The sequence below is a fragment of the Natrix helvetica genome (assembly GCF_964273705.1).
Source record: "Natrix helvetica genome assembly, chromosome: 14".
Taxonomy (NCBI): domain Eukaryota; kingdom Metazoa; phylum Chordata; class Lepidosauria; order Squamata; family Natricidae; genus Natrix; species Natrix helvetica.
Genome location: NC_138564.1, coordinates 7,369,620 through 7,393,968, shown reverse-complemented (window position 1 = coordinate 7,393,968; position 24,349 = coordinate 7,369,620). Strand labels below are relative to the sequence as shown.

The following is a 24,349-nucleotide window of genomic DNA, read 5'->3' as shown; positions in this document are numbered from 1 at the left end:
AAGTAACATAGGGAAGGGAATCTGGCTTCCCCGTTGATTTGTCAGGAAGTTGCAAAAGGGGGGTAGCGTGACCCAAGAATCCTGCAACCGTCACAGGTACGAGTCAGTTGCCAAGCCTGACCACGGGGGTGCTGCGACGGTCGTAAGTGTGAAGAACGGCCATAAGTCCCCTTTTCCAGTGGTGTAGTCACTAAATGAGCTGTTGTAACTTGAGGACTACCTGTAGTGATTAAGTAGCACTAGAAACCAGGAGGTTGTTAGTTTTAGTTCTGCTTAAGGCAGGGGTGTCCAAACTTGGGAACTGGCTGGGGAATTCTGGGAGTTGAAGTCCACAAGTCTTAAAGTTCCCAAGTTTGGACACCCCTGGCTTAAGGTATGAAGCTGACTGCGTGACCTTGGGCCAGTCTCTTTCTCACAGCCTAGGAAGGAGAAAATCCTTGCCAAGAAAACTAAGGACATGTCCATGCAGTTGCCAGCAGTCAACACACACACACACACACAAACCTCTTTCTAGGGCATTTTTGCCGCCTTAGCAGGATTCCTGGAACGAAATTGAAGAATGGCTCAATATTGTACACAACAATAGCAAAATAATGCTAATGGATGGGTCGTAAATTGCTTAAACGGCTATCGCAACATAAATACAATACATAGACATTGGTAAAGGAGGGGAAAATCAGTTGGACTTATTCCCCAAATCGTAACCGCATACGCTATTTGAAGCTGCTATGAATAATTCATCTTTTCTTGTAACGAAAGCAAGGGCTACAAAGCCCTTGGTAAAAAAATTTGAGCGTATGCAAGATGCACACATATTTAGCATTTGCACTAAAAACCTGAAGAGACTATCTGACTCGCAAACCGGTGAAAAGCAAATAGTAAGGCGTCTGATAAAAGCATGTGTGGTTGCAATATGATTTTGTGCCAATAATCACTGCAAAGCTGTGTTTTCTACAGTAATGTACAGTTCGGTACAACTTTGTACTGTATTGGCAACTGAGTTTGCCAAGTGCCTTCACTGCTTAATCCCAGAGAAACAAAATGGATCTAAAGAAGATTGTGACGTTGAAAAGGTGGTTTTTTCCAGCTTGGCTACCTTAGCTTTTCAAGATGTTACAGCCAAATCTTAAACTCGGTCCCCATCATCTCCAGAGGAAGAACATTGCTAGCTCTTAGTAGTAAGATGATTATCAAGTTTATTTGTGGCCTGTCCCGCCATTGGCTACTCTAGGTGGCTCACAACCATCAAAAATGAAATAAAAAGTTTGATAGGTAAAGATAGTACGGATAAATGTCTTTTGCTCTACAAGGTCAGGGAGCCTGATGAGAATAACCTAGTTTGGTAATGCACCGTATGCAAGAAAACCACCAAACTTGGCATCTCCGCCTATAATCCTCCCTACCAGTACTGATGATGTTACCTAGTTGGGTAACAAAATGCAAGAAACTCGCCAAGTTGACAAGGTTGAATTGCACGTAGATGTCTTAACGAAAAGCACCCCTGAGTTGGCAACGTTTCAAGGCCTCTTCGGTATTGTTACGTCAACGGAGAAGTTGACCCAACTTTTAAGCTGTATGAAAGCGGATGGATGAGGGCCGAGAACCTTTCATCGCCTAACTAAGCCACAAGCAGTGATCCTGCATGCCAAAGTGAGTGATTTAAAGAGGAAAGGCAAAAGTCCTTCAATTCACACTTGAATCATGGGGATAGCATCATCTTGGCAAGCTTCACCATCATTTTTGGAAGCTTCCTGACTTCGCCATCTACTTAATGGCCTCGGACTTCCTGCTACTCTTTTAAGTACTGAATCGACCCTCGCCTGGCGTATCTTCTAAACCCAGAGGAAATCACCCCTGGGCCTTCAGGCCTCTGTATGTGTGTCTGTGTACTTGGAAGGTTTGCAAGTTACCTCAAAAAGCATGGCAGGGATGGGAATTTAAGGATCCAATTAGGACAACTGCAGTTTCCCTTTTTTAAAATGCTTTCGTCCAAAACTTGAAATCTGCTTAAAAGCCTTTGCAATCAAATTGAGATGGGACATTAATCTGACTCTCTGCCCTTCGCTTCATCAGGTTTGTTCCTGCACAATAGACAAAAGCAAAGCGCCTGCTGTTGCATCCTGGGGGCAAAATTGTACGGGGGGGGGGGTTATGCAAAAGCAAACACATCTGTACGTGTTTGGGAGAGAAGTTTGGGAAGGCAGTGGTGTGTAACCTGCCAATTCGGAGCTCACCGTGGCTTTTTTTTCTCCCTAACTTCCTGCAGACGGCAATCAAAAAGGACTTGGAAACCTCACACAATCCACACATCGTCATCCCTTATGGGCAGATTTCGGGCAAATGACCACACTGAAACGCAAAGCAAGGTTCAACTTTCCAACTCCATCCGTGGGGGGGGGGAACGGGACCAAACCCAAAAGCAACATCTGCAGTTGTTCTCCAAACAGGATGCATCGCAGTATTTTGCAACCGTGGTTCGAATGGATGCAAAAAAAAAATCTGTTTTTACTTATGGGTGCACTGGAATTCTTCAAATTTCTGACTGGGCTAATTAAAGGCAGGTGGCTGTCTCTGGTTACCACCCTATTCTGTGGCACAAAACCAGAAAGACAGCCTGGACAGACAGCCCAGAACAGAAATGGACCTTCCTTGCTTTGCAACCCCCTTGGAGCTAAAGGTGGGAGAAATTAATGTTGTTCTAAAATTCAGCCCCTCGTTTGTTAATCTGGCTGACAACTCAACGCAGGCCAGTCTCTTGTTGCTAGGGCCGTCTGGGTTCTGTATATAATTCACTTGTGCTATTTATATATCGACATTTATGTAATACGCAAGGTAATTTGCACCCTGTACATACACCCACAAAATCCCCCAAACCAGACAATCTGCCACCCCCGCCTTTTTCTCACTTTTGAGATATCCTGGAATTGTCAAAGCTGAAGCCAAAAGGTGCAAACCATAAAATAATAAGAGAAATAAACTTTTTTTTTCAGAGTACATGAAGAAAAACAGAACGGTTTAAATGCAAGACCAGGAGTGAGGGGTGGTTTTTTTTCCCCCCCCCACACCTGATCCAAAGTGTTCATTGTGGCTTGTTTGCAGCAGGGCAAACGTGGTCTTCGTGCATTGTAAACCGTGGCTTATGGTTTATATACCAGGCTGCCAAAATCTTTGTAGCAAGGCCATTCCTTTTTATTCTTTCTTTCAATTCTATGCGTTCGCTTGAGAAGGTTTACCATAAACGTTTCCATTGCACGAAAGAGAATGAAAACTTTGGTGAGGAGTGGGCTTAACCGTGCCACCTGGTTCTTCCGAGCCCCTTCCTCAAATTAAGCAAGAGCTGCTTGTGCTTTGTAAGGGCGATGGATCACATGTCCACATTATTGGATGATCTTGGGCTGGGGAATACCCAGGGGATGCAAACGATAAGTTTAGCGATTTTACAGAATGCCCAAACTTCTTTGGAATCGTCAAATCAATCTTAAAAAGCCAATTTTGTTGTTAGTTGCAAAGTTGTGTCCGATACATCGCAATACCATGGACAACATTCCACCAGGCCTTCCTGTCCTCTACCTTTCTCTGGAGTCCATTGAAGCTCACGCCGACTGCTTTGGTGACCCCATCCAGCCACCTCCTTCTCTGGCGTCGCCTTCTTCTTTTGCCCTCCATCGTTCCCAGCATGAGGCTCTTCTCCAAGGAGTCCTTCCTTCTCATTAGGTGGCCAAAGTCTTTGAGTTTCCTCTTCAGGATCCGGCCTTCTAAAGAGCAGCCAGGGTCGATCTCCTCTAGGACTGACCGGTTGGATGGCCTTGCAGTCCAAGGGACTCAATGCAGGAGTCTTCTCCAGCACCAGAGTTCAAAGGCCTCCATTCTTTGGCGCTCAGCCTTCCTTACGGTCCAACCTTCACAGCCATCCATTGCAACCGGGAAAACCATAAACCTTGACTAGACACACTTGTTTTCCATAGCTTTCCTCCTCAGGAGTAAGCATCTTTTAATCTCTTGGCTGCAGTCCCCATCTGCGGTGACCTTCGCCACCACAAGGCAGTAATCCATAAAGGGGAAAAAGCCAATAAGATCTTCTAAACATCTGAATGAGTGCCAATCTACTTTATTCCTTTATAAATACAGTAGTCCTCGATTTATAACCATTCATTTAGCCAGCCTTTCAAAATTACAACCGCAGTGACCGAAGGGAGTTAGTTACAACTGCTCTTCGCATTTACAGCCATGGCAGCATCCCCCAGAGTCACGTGATCAAAATTCACAAGTCACTTGGTATGTATTTAACCATGGCGGCACTGTCCCATGGTCACGTGATTACCATTTGCAAGCTTCCCAACCAGCTTTCCAACAAGCAGAGCCAATGGGGGAAGCTGAATTCACTTAACGACTGTGTTCTGAACCGAGGCTTCCCAAGACCACGAAGCAAACTCCTTGTCCCGACAAAAACCCCTTTTATTAATTGACTGTCAATTCTGTTCATTCACATCCAGCAAAGTCTTTCAAGGGATGATTGACAGTCACAGACTTTCTCTGGCTTGGAGAGCTGCCAGGCTGATGTCTGCATAAATTGGCAAGGAGTCTCGGAGAGTCCCCAACCAATGAAGCGAACTTATTGTCTCCTGCAAACTCCACTCCCCCTTTGCTCCTCTCTTATTTCCTCTGGGAGGGGCCATTCATCGTCCATCTGTGGCCTTACTCCCTAGTCGACCCCTGCTCCTTAGCTGTTCCCTTCATCTGGCAGCTCTGTGCATGTGCACACTGGGAACAGGCTCCAACTATTCTTCTGCCTCACCGACGTCTGACTCTGAAGGCAGCTGATAACTGGCTTATGGCTCTGGCCCTAATCTCTGCCTCCGACACAGAGCCCTCTTCAGAGCCTTCCCCAGACTCCAGGACTGGCCCATGTTCCTCCCCAACCTCATCACTGTCCGAATATTGCCAGGTTTGCTGGCTGCTTGCAAGCCACACCTGTGATTCACTTAACGGCAGTGATTCACTGAGCGGCCATTGCAGAAAAGGGGGAAAAAAGGATCATACAATTGAGCACCACTCATTAGCCATCTTAGGAACAGAAAGTTTGGGCCCCTTTTGTCCTAAGTTGAGGACTGCTTGTAAAATTTATACTCTCCACCCCTTAATGGGTCTGAACAATTGTGGGTGTTGTAATACTCTATACACATGGAGAACACAAATGTGTGTATGTGGAGAGTTTGAAGGAGGCTTGTGGACTATGTATAAAAAAAGCTGGGATGGTCCAAAAGAGAACACAAATTTCACGCCAAAGCGGTTAATAACATTCCACGCGAAGCAACGTAGCATCCAATGATGTTAAGGTCTCAAGTTCTCCCTCTTTGCAGCGAGATGGACCTGGTGTGGAGCTTTTACGTTCCTCTTCCTTTCCTTCTTTGACACCCTTCTTTGGCCCTTCGGACCTCACCCCTTTGGAGCCACGTCCACACACACCCCAAGGGGAAACCTCTTTCCCTCGCCCTCCCAAAAACCTCTCCCCGGGGCCAGCAGGCAAAATCGGCAACCCTTTCCGCCGTCTCCTCCTGCCCACCTACTGGATCTCTCCTTGCGCCTCCCCAGGTGGCGTCGCAAAGATGCGTTGGGATCTGATGGATCTGGTTTGGAGGAGGAAGAGGAGAAGAAGATGGAATCCGTGTTGGGGAGGGGATCCTGCAGCTCAGCCGCAGGAGAGCAAGGCCTTCCCCGAGCCCGGGAGGTTGAGGAGGCATCTGACGAACTTCAGGCATTTCCTTTTTCCCTCTTGATGGCTGCTTCCTAAATCTTGTTTCCAGCACCATCCTCTCCGTCTCTCTCTCTGCAGTGCTACCTTAAGGGGTTGGCTGACATCAGCCAAATGGGCTGGCTTATGTGGGTTGAGTTTCCTGTGCAAAAGAGGTCAGCTGTTATCCATCCCTTCCCCCCCACTCTTCTCTCTTTCTCTCCCTCCCCCTTTCTGTCTCAATTCCCCCTCTTTTTTTTCCCTCCTCTTCCTACCCCTTTTCCCCTCCCCTCGCTTGATCTCGATACAGTGCAAGACCTTCATCTCGGGGGCTTCCCCCACGCCCTAGCCTTTTCTCCCTCCCCTCCTCTCTTTCTCTCTCTCTTTCTCTCTCTCTCTCTCTCTCTCTCTCTGTCTCTCTCTCTCTCTTTCTCTCTGGCTCACCAGTGCCTCTCGGATACTCTGGATTAACGCACAGTGATGTATAATCCACAGAATGCCCAGCAGTATCGGAAAAAGATTTAAACCGACAAAATACATCCCTGTCTCTACTGCAGCCGCCTTATTAGTGGGGTCAACTTCGCTCTTTTTCGTCTTCACGTAAGTCCACTGCAGTTCTTTTCTCTCTCTCTCTTTCTCTCTTCCTCTTCCCTCCATCCACCCTTCCTGTAAAACAAGGACCTATGGATGTTTCTAACCCTCTGGGACATGAGACTAGTGAGCTGCCAGCACGACCGGGGAGGAAGATTTTTTTTTTTAAAAAAAAATATTTCTTTGGCTGAGAAAACGGTGCAGGTTTCTCTCTTGGGATGGATGCTCGGGCTATTTGGGAAGGGGTGGCGGGGCGGGGGGGGGAGAAAGGTTTTTTCGACTTTGTAAGGGTTCTCTCTCGCACGTACATCCTTTCTCACTGAGAATGATTTTGCTGGCCTTTACACACACACACACACACACACACAAAATTATTGCGGTCATTTTTTTCACAGCTTTCGTTTTGGGGTGGGGTGTGGGGTGAATGGAGGGTGTTAGAAGCTGTGCATTTTAAGTAAACAACCTTCTGGGAAGCCTGGGTGCAGCTGAGCTGCAAAATGAAACCTTGGTTGCTTAAGCTATGCCAGCCTGATCGACAGGCCACCGAGCCCCCAAAAGCGCCGAGATTTTGTTTATTTTCCCCATTCCAGCCTCCCCCTCCTCCCATTTCCCCCCCCATCCCCCATGTCTTCTGTTACCCAATCCTTTTGCAACAAATTTCTGGTCATTTTGGGGAGGAAATCCTTCAGGAGACTGGGGTAGTAATTGGGGAGGAGGGGGGGGTGATTTTTTCCAGGATCCGGAGGCACAATCAGCTTGCAGAAGTGTTTCTCTATGACCCATCGTTCTTATCATCTCATGGGTTTCAAAGTTGGACTCTCAAAACAGAAAGAAAGAGGCAGCCATGAGTTGGCGTGGCAATGAAAAAAGAAGGATTTTGCCTTACGAAATTCGATTGGAAGTTGAAACTTCCATTTTGGCAGCATCTTAGAGCGCTTTCGATTTGTTCACAAGTCCTGCAATGTTCCTCATGAAACAACCGTCTTCATATAAACTCTGAAGATTAAGTATTCAAAATGGACTGAGATTAATATGTGTGAGTATGTATGTATGTATGGTATATAATGAGTATGTGCATATAATGTTTGTGTATGTATGTGTGTGTGGATGGATAGATAGATAGAGGGATGGATGGATAGATAGATAGATGCAGTGTGTTTGTGTCTGTGTGAATATTTTGTAAACATTTAAATATCTTGCCAGCACTTTAGACATTCATGGCTGTGTGTTGCGTTATTTTGAGGGGACAGCACATTTACACTGTAATACAAGCTGTGTACTCACTACTTTACATTGTAGCCAAGTGTCATTTCTTCAGTGTTGTCACATGAAAAGATATACTTAAATATTTACAAAATGTGAAGGGGTGTACTAACTTCTGTGATATACATATCATAGATTGTGTGTGTGTGTTTGTGTGTGTACACAATAAAAAATGACATTCTGATCTCCGATCTCAAAAGAAAATAAATATATAAACATGCACAAAATGCGCACAAATATACACATGTGATACACACACAGATACATACATACACACATATATATTCACACACACACACACACATATATACATATACATTATATATATATATGCACACACACACATATACATACATACATACATACATACACATATATATATATATTCACACACACACACATATATACATATACATTATATATATATATACACACACACACATATATATACATACATATATATACATACATACATATACACATACATACATACACACATATACATATACATCATATACATATACATACACACACACACACACACACACACACACATACATTGGCAACACAAACGTTGCCAAAACAATCTCAATCCTACTCGGGAAAAGACCCGAATACCACAAAACCAGCATATGTATGTATGTATGTATGTATGTATGTATGTATGTAGGTTTGTACTTGGGGCTTTTCCCGTGTAAGATCCCAATCTTACACAGGAAAAGACCCGAATACAACAAGACCAGCATCTATATGTATATATACACACACCTACACATATTCACACGTACACACATACATATAAATATATGTATACACACACACATATGCACATACACATACATACACACGTGTGTGTGTGTGTGTATCCCATGTGTATATGTGTGTGCCTTGTGTGCATGGTTATGTATTTATTTTCTTTTGAGATCGGACATCAGCATTGTCATGTTTTTATTGTGTCCCAGTGTGTTCCCAGAAGAAAAAAAGTGACAATAAAGCTTATCATTCGAAGGGGAAATCGGTGTGCGTCTGTGTGTCTTTCCCTCTTTAAGCATCTCTCTGTGTCTGGTGCTCTTCCTTTTTTTTCCTGACATTTTGTTTTTACTTGGTTTGAACTGGAAATGTTTGTTGGTTGGTTGGTTTCTTCTCGGTTTGAACTGGGCTGGATATTTGTGGACCGATGTCCGATGCCTTTTTGAAGCTCTTGTAACTTGATCCTAAAATGGAACGTCAGCGAGGAAGATAAATGTTGCCTTTCTCCGCTCCTCTAATGGGTTTATTAGCCTGTTTGTGTCTGGCAGAAATGGCCTAGATTTGTCCTGGATGGCAATGGTGGGAGGAGGGGAAAGTGCCTTTGAAGGACACTGGCCAGGGCTGGGGGGGGGAGCAGGAAGTGAAGGATGGGGGGAAATAAGCAATTGAAAGAATGTTTGTTCCCTTTGCTCTGAGCATCCCTGCTCAGGTGGAGTGCCTCACCTCTACTCGGATCTCCAGTGATAGTAAAGGGGGAAGGGAGGGGGGAAAGAAAGGATGTTTAGTAGATTAAAGCTTCTGTGTCAGGATAATTAAGAAAAATCCCAAGAGGTTGTCATGAAATATTGTCTGTAGGATTTTTTTTCTCCTTGGGTCTTTTAATCGAGTCCTTTCTTTCTTTCTTTCTTTCTTTCTTTCTTTCTTTCTTTCTTTCTTTCCTTCTTTCCTTCTTTGTCTCTATCTATTTTTCTCTCTGTCTATCTATCTCTCTCTCCATCTTCTCTTTACTTTGTTCCTTATTTTCTCCCTCCTTCCTTTCCTACCTCCGTTCTTTCTTTCTTTCTTTCTTTCTTTTTCTTTCTTTCTGCCTGTCTCTATCTTTCTGTCTGTGTTTCTGTCTCTCTCTCTCCATCTTCACTTTCCTTTGTTCCTTCTTTTCTCCCTCCCTCCTTCCTTCCCTCTCTTTTTTCTTCCTTCCTTCCTTCCCTTCCTTCCTTCCTTTCTCTCTCTCCATCTCTATTTCTTTCTTTTTTCTTTCTTTCTTTATCTCTCTCTTTCTGTCTGTGTTTCTGTCTCTCTCTCCATCTTCTCTTTCCTTTGTTCCTCCCTCCCTTCTATCTATCTATCTATCTATCTATCTATCTATCTATTTTTCTTTCTTTCTTTCTTTCTTTCTTTCTTTCTTTGTCTCTCTACCTTTCTGTGTGTATTTCTGTCTCTATCTTTCTTTCCTTTGTTCCTTCCCTCCCTCTCTCCCTCCCTCCCTCCCCCCTCCCTTTCTTGTCTCCCTTTCTTTTAACTTGCTGTGTGATTTCTGAGTTAATTGCATACTTTTCTTTCACTGAAGCGGATTGTCCCAGCTCTTTAAAATAATAAATATTTTTACAGGTATGAATAGCTATCTAAACCAAAAGCAGAAGTTTGCACTTTGAAAAATAGTAGCCAAGTTTGTTTGTTCTCCCCTCCAATGGGAAAAAAAACATTTAAGACTGGTGTTCAAAAAAACACATGTATTTATATACAACTTACTTTGTATCTACGTTTTAGTTAAAATCATTCTCCTTGCTCCAAGCATGATTTTTCTCTGGACTACTTTTCTTTAAAAAAAACGAGGCGTTCTCAATACTCCTTGGGGAAGTGTTTTGCCAATGTTTTCCTACAAGATTCTTTTTGTGGTTGAGATCTCTGTTGGCTAATCCTTCTGAGTTGTACAAGAGTAGATTTAGGGCTTGGTATATGCCTCACTTGTTTTATGGGGACTGTTCGAATTGTGATTTTTTTTGTTTTGTTTATAGACATTTTATTACATCTCTGTCTTGTGGCCTTTAGAGTAAAATGCTGTTAGCTGCCTAGAGCGCAAGGATCAGCAATCTGCAGCTCCGGAGCCACATGTGGTTTTCGTCCCTCCACTGCGGCTCCCTGTTGCCAGTCAGCTCCACAATTGATATGGCTTTCGGTTAGGACCGGTAGTGGAAAAAAGACGCCACGCTAGGAGGAGACTCTATGGTGGGGGAAGCGGATTTCCGATAGACAGGGGAAAAAAGACGCCACGCTAGGAGGAGACTCTATGGTGGGGGAAGCGGACTTCCGATAGACAGGGGAAAAAAGACACCACGCTAGGAGGAGACTCTATGGTGGGGGAAGCGGACTTCCGATAGACAGGGGAAAAAGGACGCCACACTAGGAGGAGACTCTATGGTGGGGGGAAGCGGACTTCCGATAGACAGGGGGGAAAAGACGCCATGCTAGAAGGAGACTCTATGGTGGGGCGAAGCGGACTTCTGATAGACAGGGGGAAAAAGACGCCACGCTAGGAGGAGACTCTATGGTGGGGGAAGCGGACTTCCGGTCAGCTCCAGAACTGAAGGGAGAGCTTCCGGTTAGGACCTTTACAGCTCATTGAGTGTTTAAGATTGCCGACCCCTGGCCTAGAGTTACATACAGGTTGTTCAACAGTTCGCTTAGTGACTATTCAAAGTTACAAGAAGTGGCTTAGGACCATTTTTCACACTTACGACCATTGCAGCATCCCCCATGGTCGCAACTCAAAGCAAAATCCAGATGCTTGGCAACTGGTTCATAGTTACGACGGTGGAGTCACGGGATCTCCCTTTGCATCCTTCTGACAAGCCACATCAACGGGGAAGCCAAATTCTCTTAACCAACCGTGTTGCTAACTGAACCATTGCAATGATTCATTTAACAACGGTGGAAGGAACATCGTAAAATGGGGCAAAACTCACTTAACGGATGTTTCACCTAGCCACACAAATTGTGGGGCTCAATTGTGGTCGTAACTCGAGGACTACCTGCAGCTAAGATGGGCATCTATATGGATGCTCTTAAGTAAAATCAAATAAAATAGAGTGTCAGCTAAAGGTTCCCCTTGCACATATGTGCTAGTTGTTTCCGACTCTATATCGGACCAGATATCAGCTATCGGCCTGGCAGCTCTCCACGACAGATAAGGTCTGTGGCTGTAAATCCTCCCTGGAAAGACTTTGCTGGGTGTGAATGAGCAGGATTCACAGTCAATTCATAAAAGGGGTTTTTTTGTCGGGACAAGGAGTTTGCTTCGTGGTCTTGGAAAGCCTCCGTCAGAACAGCAGCCCAAATCAACATCCTACGTAACCCCCAGCCCTCAATTTAGATCCTTACAAGACCCATCAGGAGAAGGACAATGGCTTGCTTCTCCTTACAGACCCCGCCAGTGCTCCCACTCCCTTCCAAAGAATTGAAATGAGTAAATTTAAGAAAGCTATTCCTGCCGTTGGCTCCAGATGCGAAGAGGCATAATTTATCCCGCTGGCGGCTTCTCCTCCAGCTACCCAACCAGAGGCCGAGGGTTTTCCACGGTGGGCCAAAATAGCAAGCTGATGATCAAAGGGGAAGGGTCAAAATTCTCAAAGCCCCCCCCCCCTCACTCCTGTCCCTGCCTCTTTACTTCTCAATGGTTTTTGTTTTCAACGCCGCCCCCCTGCATTCAAAGCCGTCTTCTCTGGTATGCTGGACCACGCTTGTTCAACTATATTGGGAAATATTCCATTTATAAATAGAAGAAGCCATTTATATGAAAAATTCTCCAGCGGAGATTCTGACATCCTCCTTTGCTTTCTGCCATTCCTCCAGTGCAGAGAAGGGGAAGCTAAAAATCCTTTTAAAAAAGGTGAATAAACGTGGCCTTTTTTTGCCCGGTGATAAATCTGCTGGTTTTTGTTTGAACGCGGAGATAGATTTTAATCTGTCCTCTTTGGTGTGTTTCTTCAGGACATTTCCCCCTTTTATTTGCAAGACGATTATCCCCCCTCCCCCTCCCAAAAATGACTCCCAAGGGTTCACCCAAATGATTGTACCAGGGTTAAAAATGCCAGCTCCTCCCTGTTTTAGAAGCAAGCACTATTTTTCCTTCTTTGGCAGGCTCTGTGACTGTATAGCCCACCCATTATTCAGCCCATTATTCACAGCTGAATAATGGGTGGAGAAAGATGCTCAGAAGGGACCCTCCCAAGTTTCTTGGGCTGTAAAGGAGGCGGCTATAATGGTATGTGGGAAAGGCCTTGGGAGTTGGGGCAAAAAAGGAGAGAAGAGAGGCTGCCTAGGGAGCAGACCGATAAGAGACGGCATAACCCACAGCTGCGTAATGGGTGGAGAAAGATGGTCAGAAGGGACCCTCCCTAGTTTCTAAGGATGTAAAGGAGAAGGATGTAATGCTATGTGGGAAAAACTTGGGAGACGGGGAGTTGAGATGCTGCCTAGGGAGTGTTTAGATAATGGACAGCATAGCCCTCAGCTTCCTAATGGATGGAAAAAGAGACTGAAGAAGGGACCCTCCCTAGTTTCTAAGGATGTAAAGGAGGCGGCTATAATGGTATAGGGGAAAACCATGGGAGATGGGGAGATGAGATGCTCCCTTGGGAATGGTCAGATAAGAGATGGCATAGCTCGCAGCTGCATAATGGGTGGAGAAAGAGGCTCAGAAAGGATCCTCCCTAGTATCTTTGGCTGTAAAGGAGAGAGATGTAATGGTATGTGGGAAAGACTTTGGGAGACGGGGAAGAGATGCCTCCAAGGCATGGTCAGATAAGAAGCGGCTGAGCCCACAGCTGAATAATGGGTGGAGAAAGATGCTCAGAAGGGACCCTCCCTAGTTTCTCAGGCTGTAAAGGAGGCGGCTATAATGGTATGTGAGAAAGACCTTGGGAGTTGAGGCAGAAAAGGAGAGAAGAGAGTCTGCCTGGGGAGCAGTCCGATAAGGGACGGCATAGCCCACAGCTGCATAACGGGTGGAGAAAGAGACTCAACAAGGGACCCTACTTAGTTTCTAAGAATGTAAAGCAGACGGCGGGAGATCTGTCCTTTCAGACTTGCAAGATTCTGTTAACGTAGCCTTTAGAGTAAAATTAAATTTAGCGCCTTTGGTCGTCTTCCCTGTCTTGCAAAAGCCGACCAATCTGGCTTCTTGTGGTTTTCCCTCCTCAAGCGCCGCCCCCGTTTCATCAGGTGGATACCTGAAATTGCCCTTGCATTGAAAAAGTGGCTTTCCCAAGAAGTAGCATTTGCTCTCTCGATCTGCTTCCTGGTGGGTATTTTTTACAGCAGTTACCAAGTTCTTTTTGGAAACTAATTAGCGGCGCCTCTAATTAAGTTAGGGCCTGTAATTGAAATTGCAGAGTGCTGTGTCAACAGAACATCCAAAGCTTAGAAGCTCAAAACCCAAGCTCATCAGAAAGATCTTATCTTTAGATGTGTGACTTTCAAAACAGTGGCTGTTTGTTAACACAATCCCTAACATAAGTTTTTTTTTTTTTTTGGCTGATTCACAAAATCTCCTCTGTCTTCCATGACCTGAAATGGCACACTCCAGGATAAAAAAAATTATGTATCAGTGGTGGATTCCAGATCCCATCGCAACCGGTATGCTGTACACGGCCTACGCATGGGGGCCGCTGCTCTCAGCTACCACCGGTATGCCCCTACTGGGCTGTACCCCCCCCCCCCCGGAACCCACCACTGTCCATATAGCTGTTGGCATGTTTTTAACCTCTATACCTTTGGTCATATTGGCTGGGATTTCTAAAAGAAATGGCAGTCTGACCGTTCTTTTTTCTTTTGTAAAAAGTTTTTATTTTTAATCTTATGCATACATTTAGAGGTATACATTCTCATCATTATTATTCACATTGTGTATTGACAATGTTGAACATGCATTTACAGGCGTACCGGTCCCTGCCCGGAGCCGGATACCGTTCTGGTATGTTGCTCCGGAGGGCCCACTCGCCTGCCCGTCATCCTTACCTGTTTTTAAACTCTTTCCCCGGACGTGCATGGTGCATACAGTGCCTGGCAATGCTCCGCTGAGCAGCTGGAGCGTCGCGGAGGTTCGCGGAAGCATCACTGGAGAGTAAGACGCATGCGCGGGCTGCCCGCATTCATGTGGAGGACGCCGGGCCTGTTGCAATGGAATCCGGAACCCACCACTGTGGGGAAGGCTCTGACAAGGGCTCTGTGTCGGAGGCAGAGATGGGGCTAGGGCCGTTTGACAGTTATCAGCTGCCTTCGGAGAGAGTTGGGTACGAGTAGCACATATGCGCGAGGGGAACCTTTACTTTTACCTTTCAACTAATGATTCGTGTCGATTAAGCCACCCAAAGCCCATAATTAAAGCAGCCTCATCCTCCAGGTTTTTCCAGCTGTTAGCTTCAAGGTTTAAGAACGCTTTAATGCTGGCTTGTTCAAACATGAATCGGTCTCCTTCTGCTGGGGCTGATATGATTTTACTGAAGACACTTTCTCACAAGCTTCTGCACTGCATCTTCGAAAGTATGTTTGCTCTCAAGATCTGTACTTTTGTAATCTTTTCTCCAAATCCAGGAGAGTAAAATAGAATAACAGAGTTGGAAGGGACCTTGGAGGTCTTCTAGTCCAACCCCCTGCTTAGGCAGGAAACCCTGCACAAACGGTTATCCAACATCTTCTTAAAAACTTCCAGTTTTTACAGCTTCTGGAGGCAAGCTGTTCCACTGATTAATTGTTCTCACTGTCAGGAAATTTCTCATTAGTTCTAGGTTGCTTCTCTCCTTGATTAGTTTCCACCCATTGCTTCTTGTCCTGCCTTCTGGTACTTTGGAGAATAGTTACTCCCTCTTCTTTGTGGCAGCACCTGAGATATTGTAAACTGCTATGTCTCCCCTAGTCCTTCTTTTCATTAAACTAGACATACCCAGTTCCTGAACCGTTCATCGTATGTTTCGGCCTCCAGTCCCCTAATCCTCTTTGTTGCTCTTCTCTGCACTCTTTCTAGAGTCTCCACATCCTTTTTTGCATTGGGGCGACTAAAACTGGATGCAGTAGCAATCCATGGGTTTTTTCTTTTCACCCAAAGGATTCCTCTGTCACAACATGAAGATAACACTGGGTTTAAGTAGCCTTAAATAAGGTTTTAGCGGTTGGTTTGTTGGGAGTAAAAAAAACACGTTGGCCATTGGTTTCAGACTTTGTGAGAGAGAATTTGAAGGGTTAGTACAGGATCGATGCGGGATTTTGCAACCAGCGATTTTCGCCAGCAGGCACAAATCCTAGGGGTTTTGATTATATTTGTGTGGCACAACAGAAGCTCCATCAGCATTGGGATGTCGGTGAGCAAAATACAGAAGGATTTCCTGTTGGGGGAAAAAAATCTGCCTTTTGCAACATACTGTTATTCCTCATAATTTTTACAGCACTAGATATTGTATGATAGACCTGGAAAGTTGGCCATAGCATCACAAACTCTGTAAATTGAATTGGGAAGGAATAGAATAGAATAGAATAGAATAGAATAGAATAGAATACAAAAGTGGAATGGAATGGAAAAGAAAAGAAATATGAAAGATTGGAATGGAATAGAATAGAACACAAAAGAGTAAAAAGAAAAGAAATATGAAAGAATGAAATGGAATAGAATACAAAAGAAAAGAAATATGAAAGAATGGAATGGAATAGTATAGAATACAAAAGAAAAGAAATATGAAAGAATGGAATGGAATAGAATAGAATACAAAAGAGTAAAGTGAAAAGAAATATGAAAGAATGGAATGGAATAGAATAGAATACAAAAGAGTAAAAAGAAAAGAAACATGAAAGAATGGAATGGAATAGAATACAAAAGAAAAGAAATATGACAGAATGGAATGGAATAGAATACAAAAGAAAAGAAATATGAAAGAATGGAATGGAATAGAATAGAATACAAAAGAGTAAAAAGAAAAGAAACATGAAATAATGGAATGGAATAGAATACAAAAGAAAAGAAATATGACAGAATGGAATGGAATGGAATGGAACAGAACAGAGCTGGAAGGGACCTTGGAGGTCTTCTAGTCCAACCTCCTGTTCGAGCTTTTCTGTTCGAGAAAACCCTATGTACCATTTCAGGCAAACAACTCTCCAGTCTCTTCTTAAAAAGCACCCACATGTTCTGGAGGGAAGCCATTCCACTGATTAATAGTTTGCACTGTTAGGGAAATTTCTCCTTAGTTCTAGGTTGCTTCTCTCCTTGATTGGTTTCCACCTAAGTTTCCCATTCAGCCATGTTGGATGTGTGTTCACTTCCTCGAGTTGTCAATGACCATAAAGGTGCAATATAAAATAAATGAATGCAAACTGCCCCGAGTAGCTAATCCCACTTAAATTCCTCCGTCCCAACCCTTTCTTTTTTCGGAAGCCCAAAAGTTGCATCATCACACAACTTTGAATCTGGCATGGAGTGGATTTACAGGATCTACTCTGCGGATCTGCCACGACAGTCTAGCCGCGCTTAGCTGTTCTTCAAAGGCTTCAATCTGTATGTGGAGTTGTAAAAATTATATGTAATTTATCCCCTGACATCATCGCTGGAAGCTTCGTTGCAGCTCATCAGAAAAACGTTAGCTCAGATTCTACAACCAATAATACGGGTGATATCATTAAAAAAAAAAAGATATTTATTCTTGTTGGTGGCAAGGATGAAGGATGACACAAATATGTAGCTCCAAGTTCCCTTTGATAAGTTGAGGGGAAGGATCCCTGGCAAAATCTTCAAGTCTTAAATCTTAAACGGTAAAAAGCTTTTTAATGGTTTTATGGAAGTTGGGCTGGCATGTTGGAATTGCCTTTCCTCCGAGCAGGAAAATGAAGCAAAAGAAGTAATGGCCTTAAACCTATTTTAGATGCTTATAGAAGCTTTCATTTCACTATCAAAACCCATCTCAGTTCCCCCACTGTGGAGTGAAATTGAGTTTGGTGGGAGATTTCTGCTCTTCCGTCTTCCTTCCTTCCTTCCTTCCTTCCTTCCTTCCTTCCTTCCTTCCTTCCTTCCTTCCTTCCTTCCTTCCTTCTGTTCTATTCTATTTTCTATTCTATTCTATTTTCTATTCTCTATGCTACGCTATGCTATTCCTATTCCTATTCTATCTTCTATTCTATTTTCTATTCGCTATGCTATGCTATTCCTATTCTATCTTCTATTCTATTCTATTTTCTATTCTATTCTATTTTCTATTCTCTATTCTATGCTATGCTATTCCTATTCCTATTCCTATTCTATCTTCTGTTCTATTTTATTTTATATTCTATTCTCTGTTCTGATTCTATTCTATGCTATGCTATGCTATTCCTATTCTATCTTCTGTTCTATTTTCTATTCTCTATTCTCTATTCTATGCTATGCTATGCTATTCCTATTCTATCTTCTGTTCTATTCTATTTTCTATTCTATTCTCTGTTCTGATTCTATTCTATGCTATGCTATTCCTATTCTATCTTCTGTTCTATTTTCTATTCTATTCTCTGTTCTGATTCTATTCTATGCTATGCTATTCCTATTCTATCTTCTGTTCTATTCTATTTTCTATTTTTTATTTTTTATTTTCTATTCTCTATTCTCTATTCTATGCTATGCTATGCTATGCTATTCCTATTCCTATTCTATCTTCTGTTCTGTTCTATTTTCTATTCTCTATTCTATTCTCTGTTCCGATGCTATACTATGCTATGCAAGACCCAAAGACTTGCTGTGGCTGAAGGAACCATGATTAAGTCAGCGAAACAGGCCACAAACCTGGCTAGAAACATAGTAAGATGGATTAGGTCATTTTCTCAGAAGGTTGGGCTGATAGTAAGAGCATCGTGAAAAATAGAGATTTTACGTTTTAGCCCATGAAGTGTTCTTCATCTTGGAGAGATTCTCAGAGGCTTTTTATTTGCCCTCGACCTAGAAAACATTGTAGGATGTCTTATTTTTAACCAGTAAGTCCATTGTTTCCTCTTTCGGTGGCACAGGTACTTGGTCCTCCACTTACGATCACAGTTGAGCCCAAAATGTATGTCGCTAAGCGAGACGTTTGCTCAGAGAGTTTTGCTCCCCCCCCCCTTTGCAATCATTCTCGCCCCAGTTGTTAAGTGAACCTCTGAATTTCTTAAGTTAGTGAGATGGTCCTTAAGCGAATCTGGCTTCCCTATTGACTGTATGCTTGTCAGAAAAAAAGTGGTTGTGTGACCCCGGGACACTGCAACCGTCATAACTACGAGTCAGTTGCCAAGCATCTCAGTTTTGATCCTTTGACCACGGGAATGCTGCCACAGTCGTAAAACGGTCATAAATCACTTTGTTTCAGTGCCGTTGTAACTCCGGTCACCAAATGGACTGTTGTAAGTCAAGGACCACCTGTACAGTTTATATTTCATACCACAGGACATATTGGTCCACGTCAGTTGGACGAATTTATAAATAAAACCCATCAACAACAAAAAAAAATAAATTCTGAAAATTTTGATCTCGGCCCAATGTCTTCTACACATCTGCCTTCACCCTTCATCCATCCCTGGCGTTGTAAGTCATATTTATTTTCTTTCTTACCCTCAGCACACATGCATCCATACTGTGCCCCAGATTGTATAAATAAATTAGCAGCTGGCCGGTGACCAAAACTCAAAACTGAGCAAGGCTGGATTTGAATAGGAAGTCAGATACCGAGTAATGTAGAGTGACGTCCCTCTCTGCGAATAAGTCAACACCTAAGGATGCCATTTGCTAACCGTAAAATGAGGACCGAGGTGGTTGGGGGCAAGAGACTGACTCTGTAAGCCGCTTAGAGAGGGCTGGAAAGTGCTGTGAAGTGGTATATATAAGTGCTATTGTCTGTCCTAAGTGTCCTTCCTTCCTTCCATCCATCCATCCATCCATCCATCGTGCACAGAATGCAGCATTGCAGATTAATTCTGACCACAGCCAGCAGTTCGATCCTTACTGGCTCAGCTCAGCCTTCCATCCTTCCGAGATGGGTAAAATGAGGACCTAGATGGTTGGGGGGGCAAGAGACTGACTCTGTAAGCCGCTTAGAGAGGGCTGGAAAGCACTGTGGAAGTGGCATATAAGTCTAAGTGCTATTGCTATTCCTTCCTTCCTCCCTTCCCTTCCATCCGTCATGCACAATGGTTAGAATGCAGTATTGCAGGTTGACTCTGCCCACTGCCAGCAGTTTGATCCTGACCAGCTCAAGGTTGACTCATCCTTCCGTCCTTCTGAGGTGGGTAAAATGAGGACCCAGATTGTTGGGGGCAAGAGGCTGACTCTGTAAACCGCTTAGGGAGGGCTGGAAAGCACTGTGAAGTGCTATATAAGTCTAAGTGCTATTGCTATTGTCTTTCCTAAGTGTCCTTTCTTCCCTTCCTTCCTTCCATCCACCCACCCACCAACCCATCCATCCATCCAAGGGGCGCAGTGGTTAGAATGCAGCATTGCAGACTAATTCTGACCACAGCCAGCAGTTCGATCCTGACCGGCTCAAGGTTGGCTCAGCCTTCCGTCCTTCCGAGATGGGTCAAATGAGGACCCAGATCGTTGGGGGCAAGAGGCTGACTCTGTAAACCACTAAGAGGGGGCTATAAAAGCCCTGTGAAGTGGTATAGAAGTCTAAGTGCTGATGCTATTGGGACTAGAGTCTACTAAAACCAGGAACCAGAAAAGAACTGGTTGAAAAAAAGAAAAGGTTAGGCCAGTCTACATTACCCTAATAGCAAAAAAAAAAAAAAAATGCGGAGACTCTAGAAAGAGTGCAGAGAAGAGCAACAAAGATGATTAGGGGACTGGAGGCTAAAACAAATGAAGAACGCTTGCAGGAATTGAGTAGTTTAATGAAAAGAAGGACTAGGGGAGACAGGATAGCACTGTTCCAATATCTCAGGGGTTGCCACAGAGAAGAGGGGCTTAACCTTAACCCCAACCCTCTTCTCCAAAGCACCTGAAGGCAGGACAATACAATACAATAATACAATAGCAGAGTTGGAAGGGACCTTGGAGGCCTTCTAGACCAACCCTCTGCCTAGGCAGGAAACCCTATACTGTTTCAGACAAATGGCTATCCAACATCTTCTTAAAGACTTCCAGTGTTGGGGCATTCACAACTTCTGGAGGCAAGCTGTTCCACTGATGAATTGTTCTAACTCAGGAAATTTCTCCTAAGTTGCTTCTCTCCTTGATTAGTTTCCACCCATTGCTTCTTGTTCTGCCCTCAGATGCCCTGGAGAATAGCTTGACTCCCTCTTCTTTGTGGCAACCCCTGAGATATTGGAAGACTGCTATCCTGTCTCCCCTAGTCCTTCTTTCTCTTAAGCTAAACACACCCAGTTCCTGCAACCGTTCTTCATATGCTTTAGTCTCCAGTCCCCTAATCCTCTTTGTTGCTCTTCTCTGCACTCTTTCTAGAGTCTCCACCTCTTTTCTACATCGTGGCGGCCAGAACTGAATGCCGCATTCCAAGTGTGGCCTTGGAATACTACAAGAAGCAAAGGATGGAAACTAATCAAGTTCGCACCCACTCGGGAGAACTGGCTGTTAACTTTCTAAGCAGTTGGGAGAACCAGTTGTTGGAAGAAATCTCCTCTCTTGTTTCCCCCCCCCCACACTTTACAGGGCTAATCCTGGTCATTAGGGCAGAGAACCGGTTGTTCAAATTATTTGAATCCCACCCCTGGTTGAAGGCAACCAGAAACGCTGGGCTCTAGGGCAATGAAAGCTGTTTCGTCTCAGGATCTTAGGGGGCGAAGCAAATGCATTCTTTCCTTTTTTCTAAAATGCAGGAAATATGTAATTCTCCCTGCAGCTGGATGGTTGCCTCCATGGCATTTGAAAATGAGCCTCTAGACAACCGTCCCCCAGTCCTTCTTTTTCCCCTTTCATTGGCTAAATGAAGGGCTTTGAAATCAGGATGGAATTTGGCTATTAATAAAGCTGGTTATGCTCCTCGCAAAATTAGCCATTACCACGCAGATCACTTTCAAAGCCCAGGCGAGCGCCATCCAGTTGAGTTACAACTTATATCCCTGAACATGCTTAAAATCTATTTTTATATTTCTCTGAACTCCAGGGAGACAGAGACTAAATGGTATAAGTTCCCTCCAAAGATTCTGGGTAAAAAATTCCTTCCTTCCTTCCCTCTCTCGCTCTCTCCTACCCTCTTTTCTTCTTTGCTTCCTTCCTTCCCTCCCACCCCTCCCTCTCCCCTCTCTCTTTCTTTCTTTCTTTCTCCCTCCTTTCCTCTTCCTTCCCTTCATTCTCCCCTCCTTTCCCTTCTCCTTCCTTCTTTCCTTCCCTCCTTCCCACCCCTTTCTTTCTTTCTTTCTTTCTTTCTTTCTTTCTTTCTTCCTTCCTTCCTTCCCTCCTCCCCCTCCCTCCCCCCCCTCTCTCTCTTTCTCTTTCTTCCTTCCTTCCCTCCCACCCCTCCCTCCCTCTCTCTTTCTTTCTTTGTCTTTCTTTCTCTCTCCCTCCTTTCCTCTTCCTTCCCTTCTCCTCCCCTCCTTTCCCATCTCTTTCCCATCTCCTCCCTTCTTTTCTTCCTTCCCTCCCTCCCACCCCCTCCCTCTCTTCCTCTTCCTCCCCCTCTCTTCCCCTCCTTTCTCATCTGCTTCCCTTCTCCTTCCTTCTTTCCTTCCCTCCTTCCCTCCCTCCCACCCCCTTTCTTTCTTCCTTCCTTCCCTCCCTCCCTCCATCTCCTTCCTTCCTTTCTCTCCCTCCTCCCCGCCTTCTCTCTCCATTTGTTTAAGCTGAGATGCCCAGGCTCAGACCGAGAAAGTCTCCTACCTACACGTGTGCTTTGAGTGACACAGCCCATCTCTCTAAATAGCAGAGACACTGAGATGGCCAGGCTTAGCACCAGCAAGACGTTCATGTCACAGAGGCCGTGACTTATGTCTCCTCAAGCTACCAAAGTGACAGAGAAATGTCTGGTTAGAGCGCTTGTCATCACTTTGAGGCCTCCCCTGGTGACCGTAGGATGAGTTGGAGCAGCCACTAGGCACTGTCTGTGCAGCTTCTAGAAGTTTTTGATTCGCAGGGGTCGGATTCAGCTGGTTCGGAACGGTTTGGGCGAACCGGTAGCTCCGAAGATCAGCTGTGAGCGAACCGGTTTCTCTCCCACTACCAAGTGGGCCCAGCCAGCCGCCCCCAAGCTTTACCTACCTTTATCTTCTCAGCCGGGTCGCGCGGCAGAGTGGATTGCCGCGCCTCAGCTGTTTTCCTTCCCAAGCAGTAATCCGGAAGTTAAGCCTTCTCTAAGCTGTGCACGCGAAGCAAGCGCGAAGCGAACCGGTTGTTAAACCGGTAGGATCCCACCCCCAAGCTTTAGGTTAAGCTTTCCCTGTCCAGTTGCATCCGATGCAGGGGTGGGTTGCTGCTGGTTTTACTACCGGCTCTCAACCCGCGCATGTGCGCTGTTCAATGTAAATTGTTCTTCGCGCATGTGCATAACAATTTACAATGAACGGCACAGTCACTAAAATGGCCATGGCGAGGGAACCAGTTCGGCGGCATGGCGGGTCTGGGCCGCTGCCGGTTCTGCAACCCAGGCCTGAATTCCACTACCGGTTTGACCGAACTGGGCCGAACTAGGAGCAACCCACCTCTGATCTGATGCCCATCTCCATTTCTCCATTTCTGAGGGAGCCAGCATTCTCCGTGATCCTGTAGCCAGCATGGCTCTACGCTAAAGGCGCGCAGAACGCTGTTGCCTTCCCGTTAAAGTGGTACCTATTTATCTACTCCCGTTTGCATGCTTTCGAACTGGTAGGTGAGCTGGAGCAGGGTACGGGAGCTCGCCCCGTCACACAGCACTCGGATCTCAAACCTGGATTGTTTTCCGACTGACAAAATTCCACCGGTCTTTAACCGCTGAGCCATTGCGCCCCATTTAAAGCAGCTTTAAGGGGACAATTTTCAAATCCTTCGCCCAAAAAGAAAGCGTTCTGCAAAAAAAAAAAAAATCATCCCAATGATATTAACGTAGAGAAGGAGAACTTCTCAATGTTTAGAGACACCGGTTTATTCCACCATACTCCGTTCCCGTCTGCATAAAGTTATTCCTCGGCTTACAACTATCCATTTATTGATCCTTTGCAGTTGCAACGGTACTGAAAAAAGTGACTGGTGACTGATCCTGGTGACTTACGACTATCACAGCATCCCTTCGGTCACGGGATAAAAATTTGAGCACTTGGCGACCGGCATGTTTGTTGCCATGTCCTGCTTTGTGATCTTCCCAGCTGGCTTCCAACAAACAAAGTCAATTGGGGAAGCTGGATTTGCTTAACGGCCAGACAATCCAGTTAATAACCGCAGTGATTGCCTTAACAACCGTTGCAAAAAAAAGAGGGGCCATAAAATCGGGCGCAATTCTTCACTTAAGAACCAGTGTTGTGGCCCGCCAGTGGCCAGTGAAGCTGGCAGCAGATTCGGACAGTGAGGAGATTGGGGAGGAACATGGGCCAGTCTTGGAGTCTGGGGAAGGCTCTGATGGGGGCTCTGTGTCAGAGGCAGAGAGGGGGGCAGAGCTGTCTGACAGTTATCAGCTGCCTTCAGAGTCAGACATCAGTGAGGCAGAAGAACAGCTGGAGCCTGTTCCCAGTGTGCGCATGCGCAGAGCTGCCAGATGAAGGGAACAGCTAAAGAACAGGGGTCGACTTGGGAGTAAGGCCACAGGTGGATGGTGAATGGCCCCTCCCAGATGTAATAAAAGAGGAGCAAAAGGGGAGTGGAGTTTGCAGGAGACCATTAGTTCACTTAATTGGTTCGTGACTCTCCGAGGCTCCTTGCCAAGTTTTGCAGATCTCGGCCTGGCAGCTCTCCAAGCCAGAGAAGGTCTGTGACTGTAAATCCTCCCTCGAAAGACTTTGCTGGATGTGAATGAGCAGAATTCACAGTCAATTAATAAAAGGGTTTTTTGTCGGGCCCAGGAGTTTGCTTCAGGCTCTCAGGAAGCCTCGGTCAGAACAGCTTAACGGCCA

The 24,349-nt window shown here is 44.9% G+C and overlaps 1 protein-coding gene across 1 annotated transcript in view; it reads right to left on the bottom strand.

Annotated features, from left to right (window-relative positions):
- The window catches only part of CHFR (checkpoint with forkhead and ring finger domains), a 179,424-nt gene that overhangs the window by 5,734 nt on the left and 149,341 nt on the right, over positions 1–24,349 (bottom strand). The window lies entirely within an intron of this gene.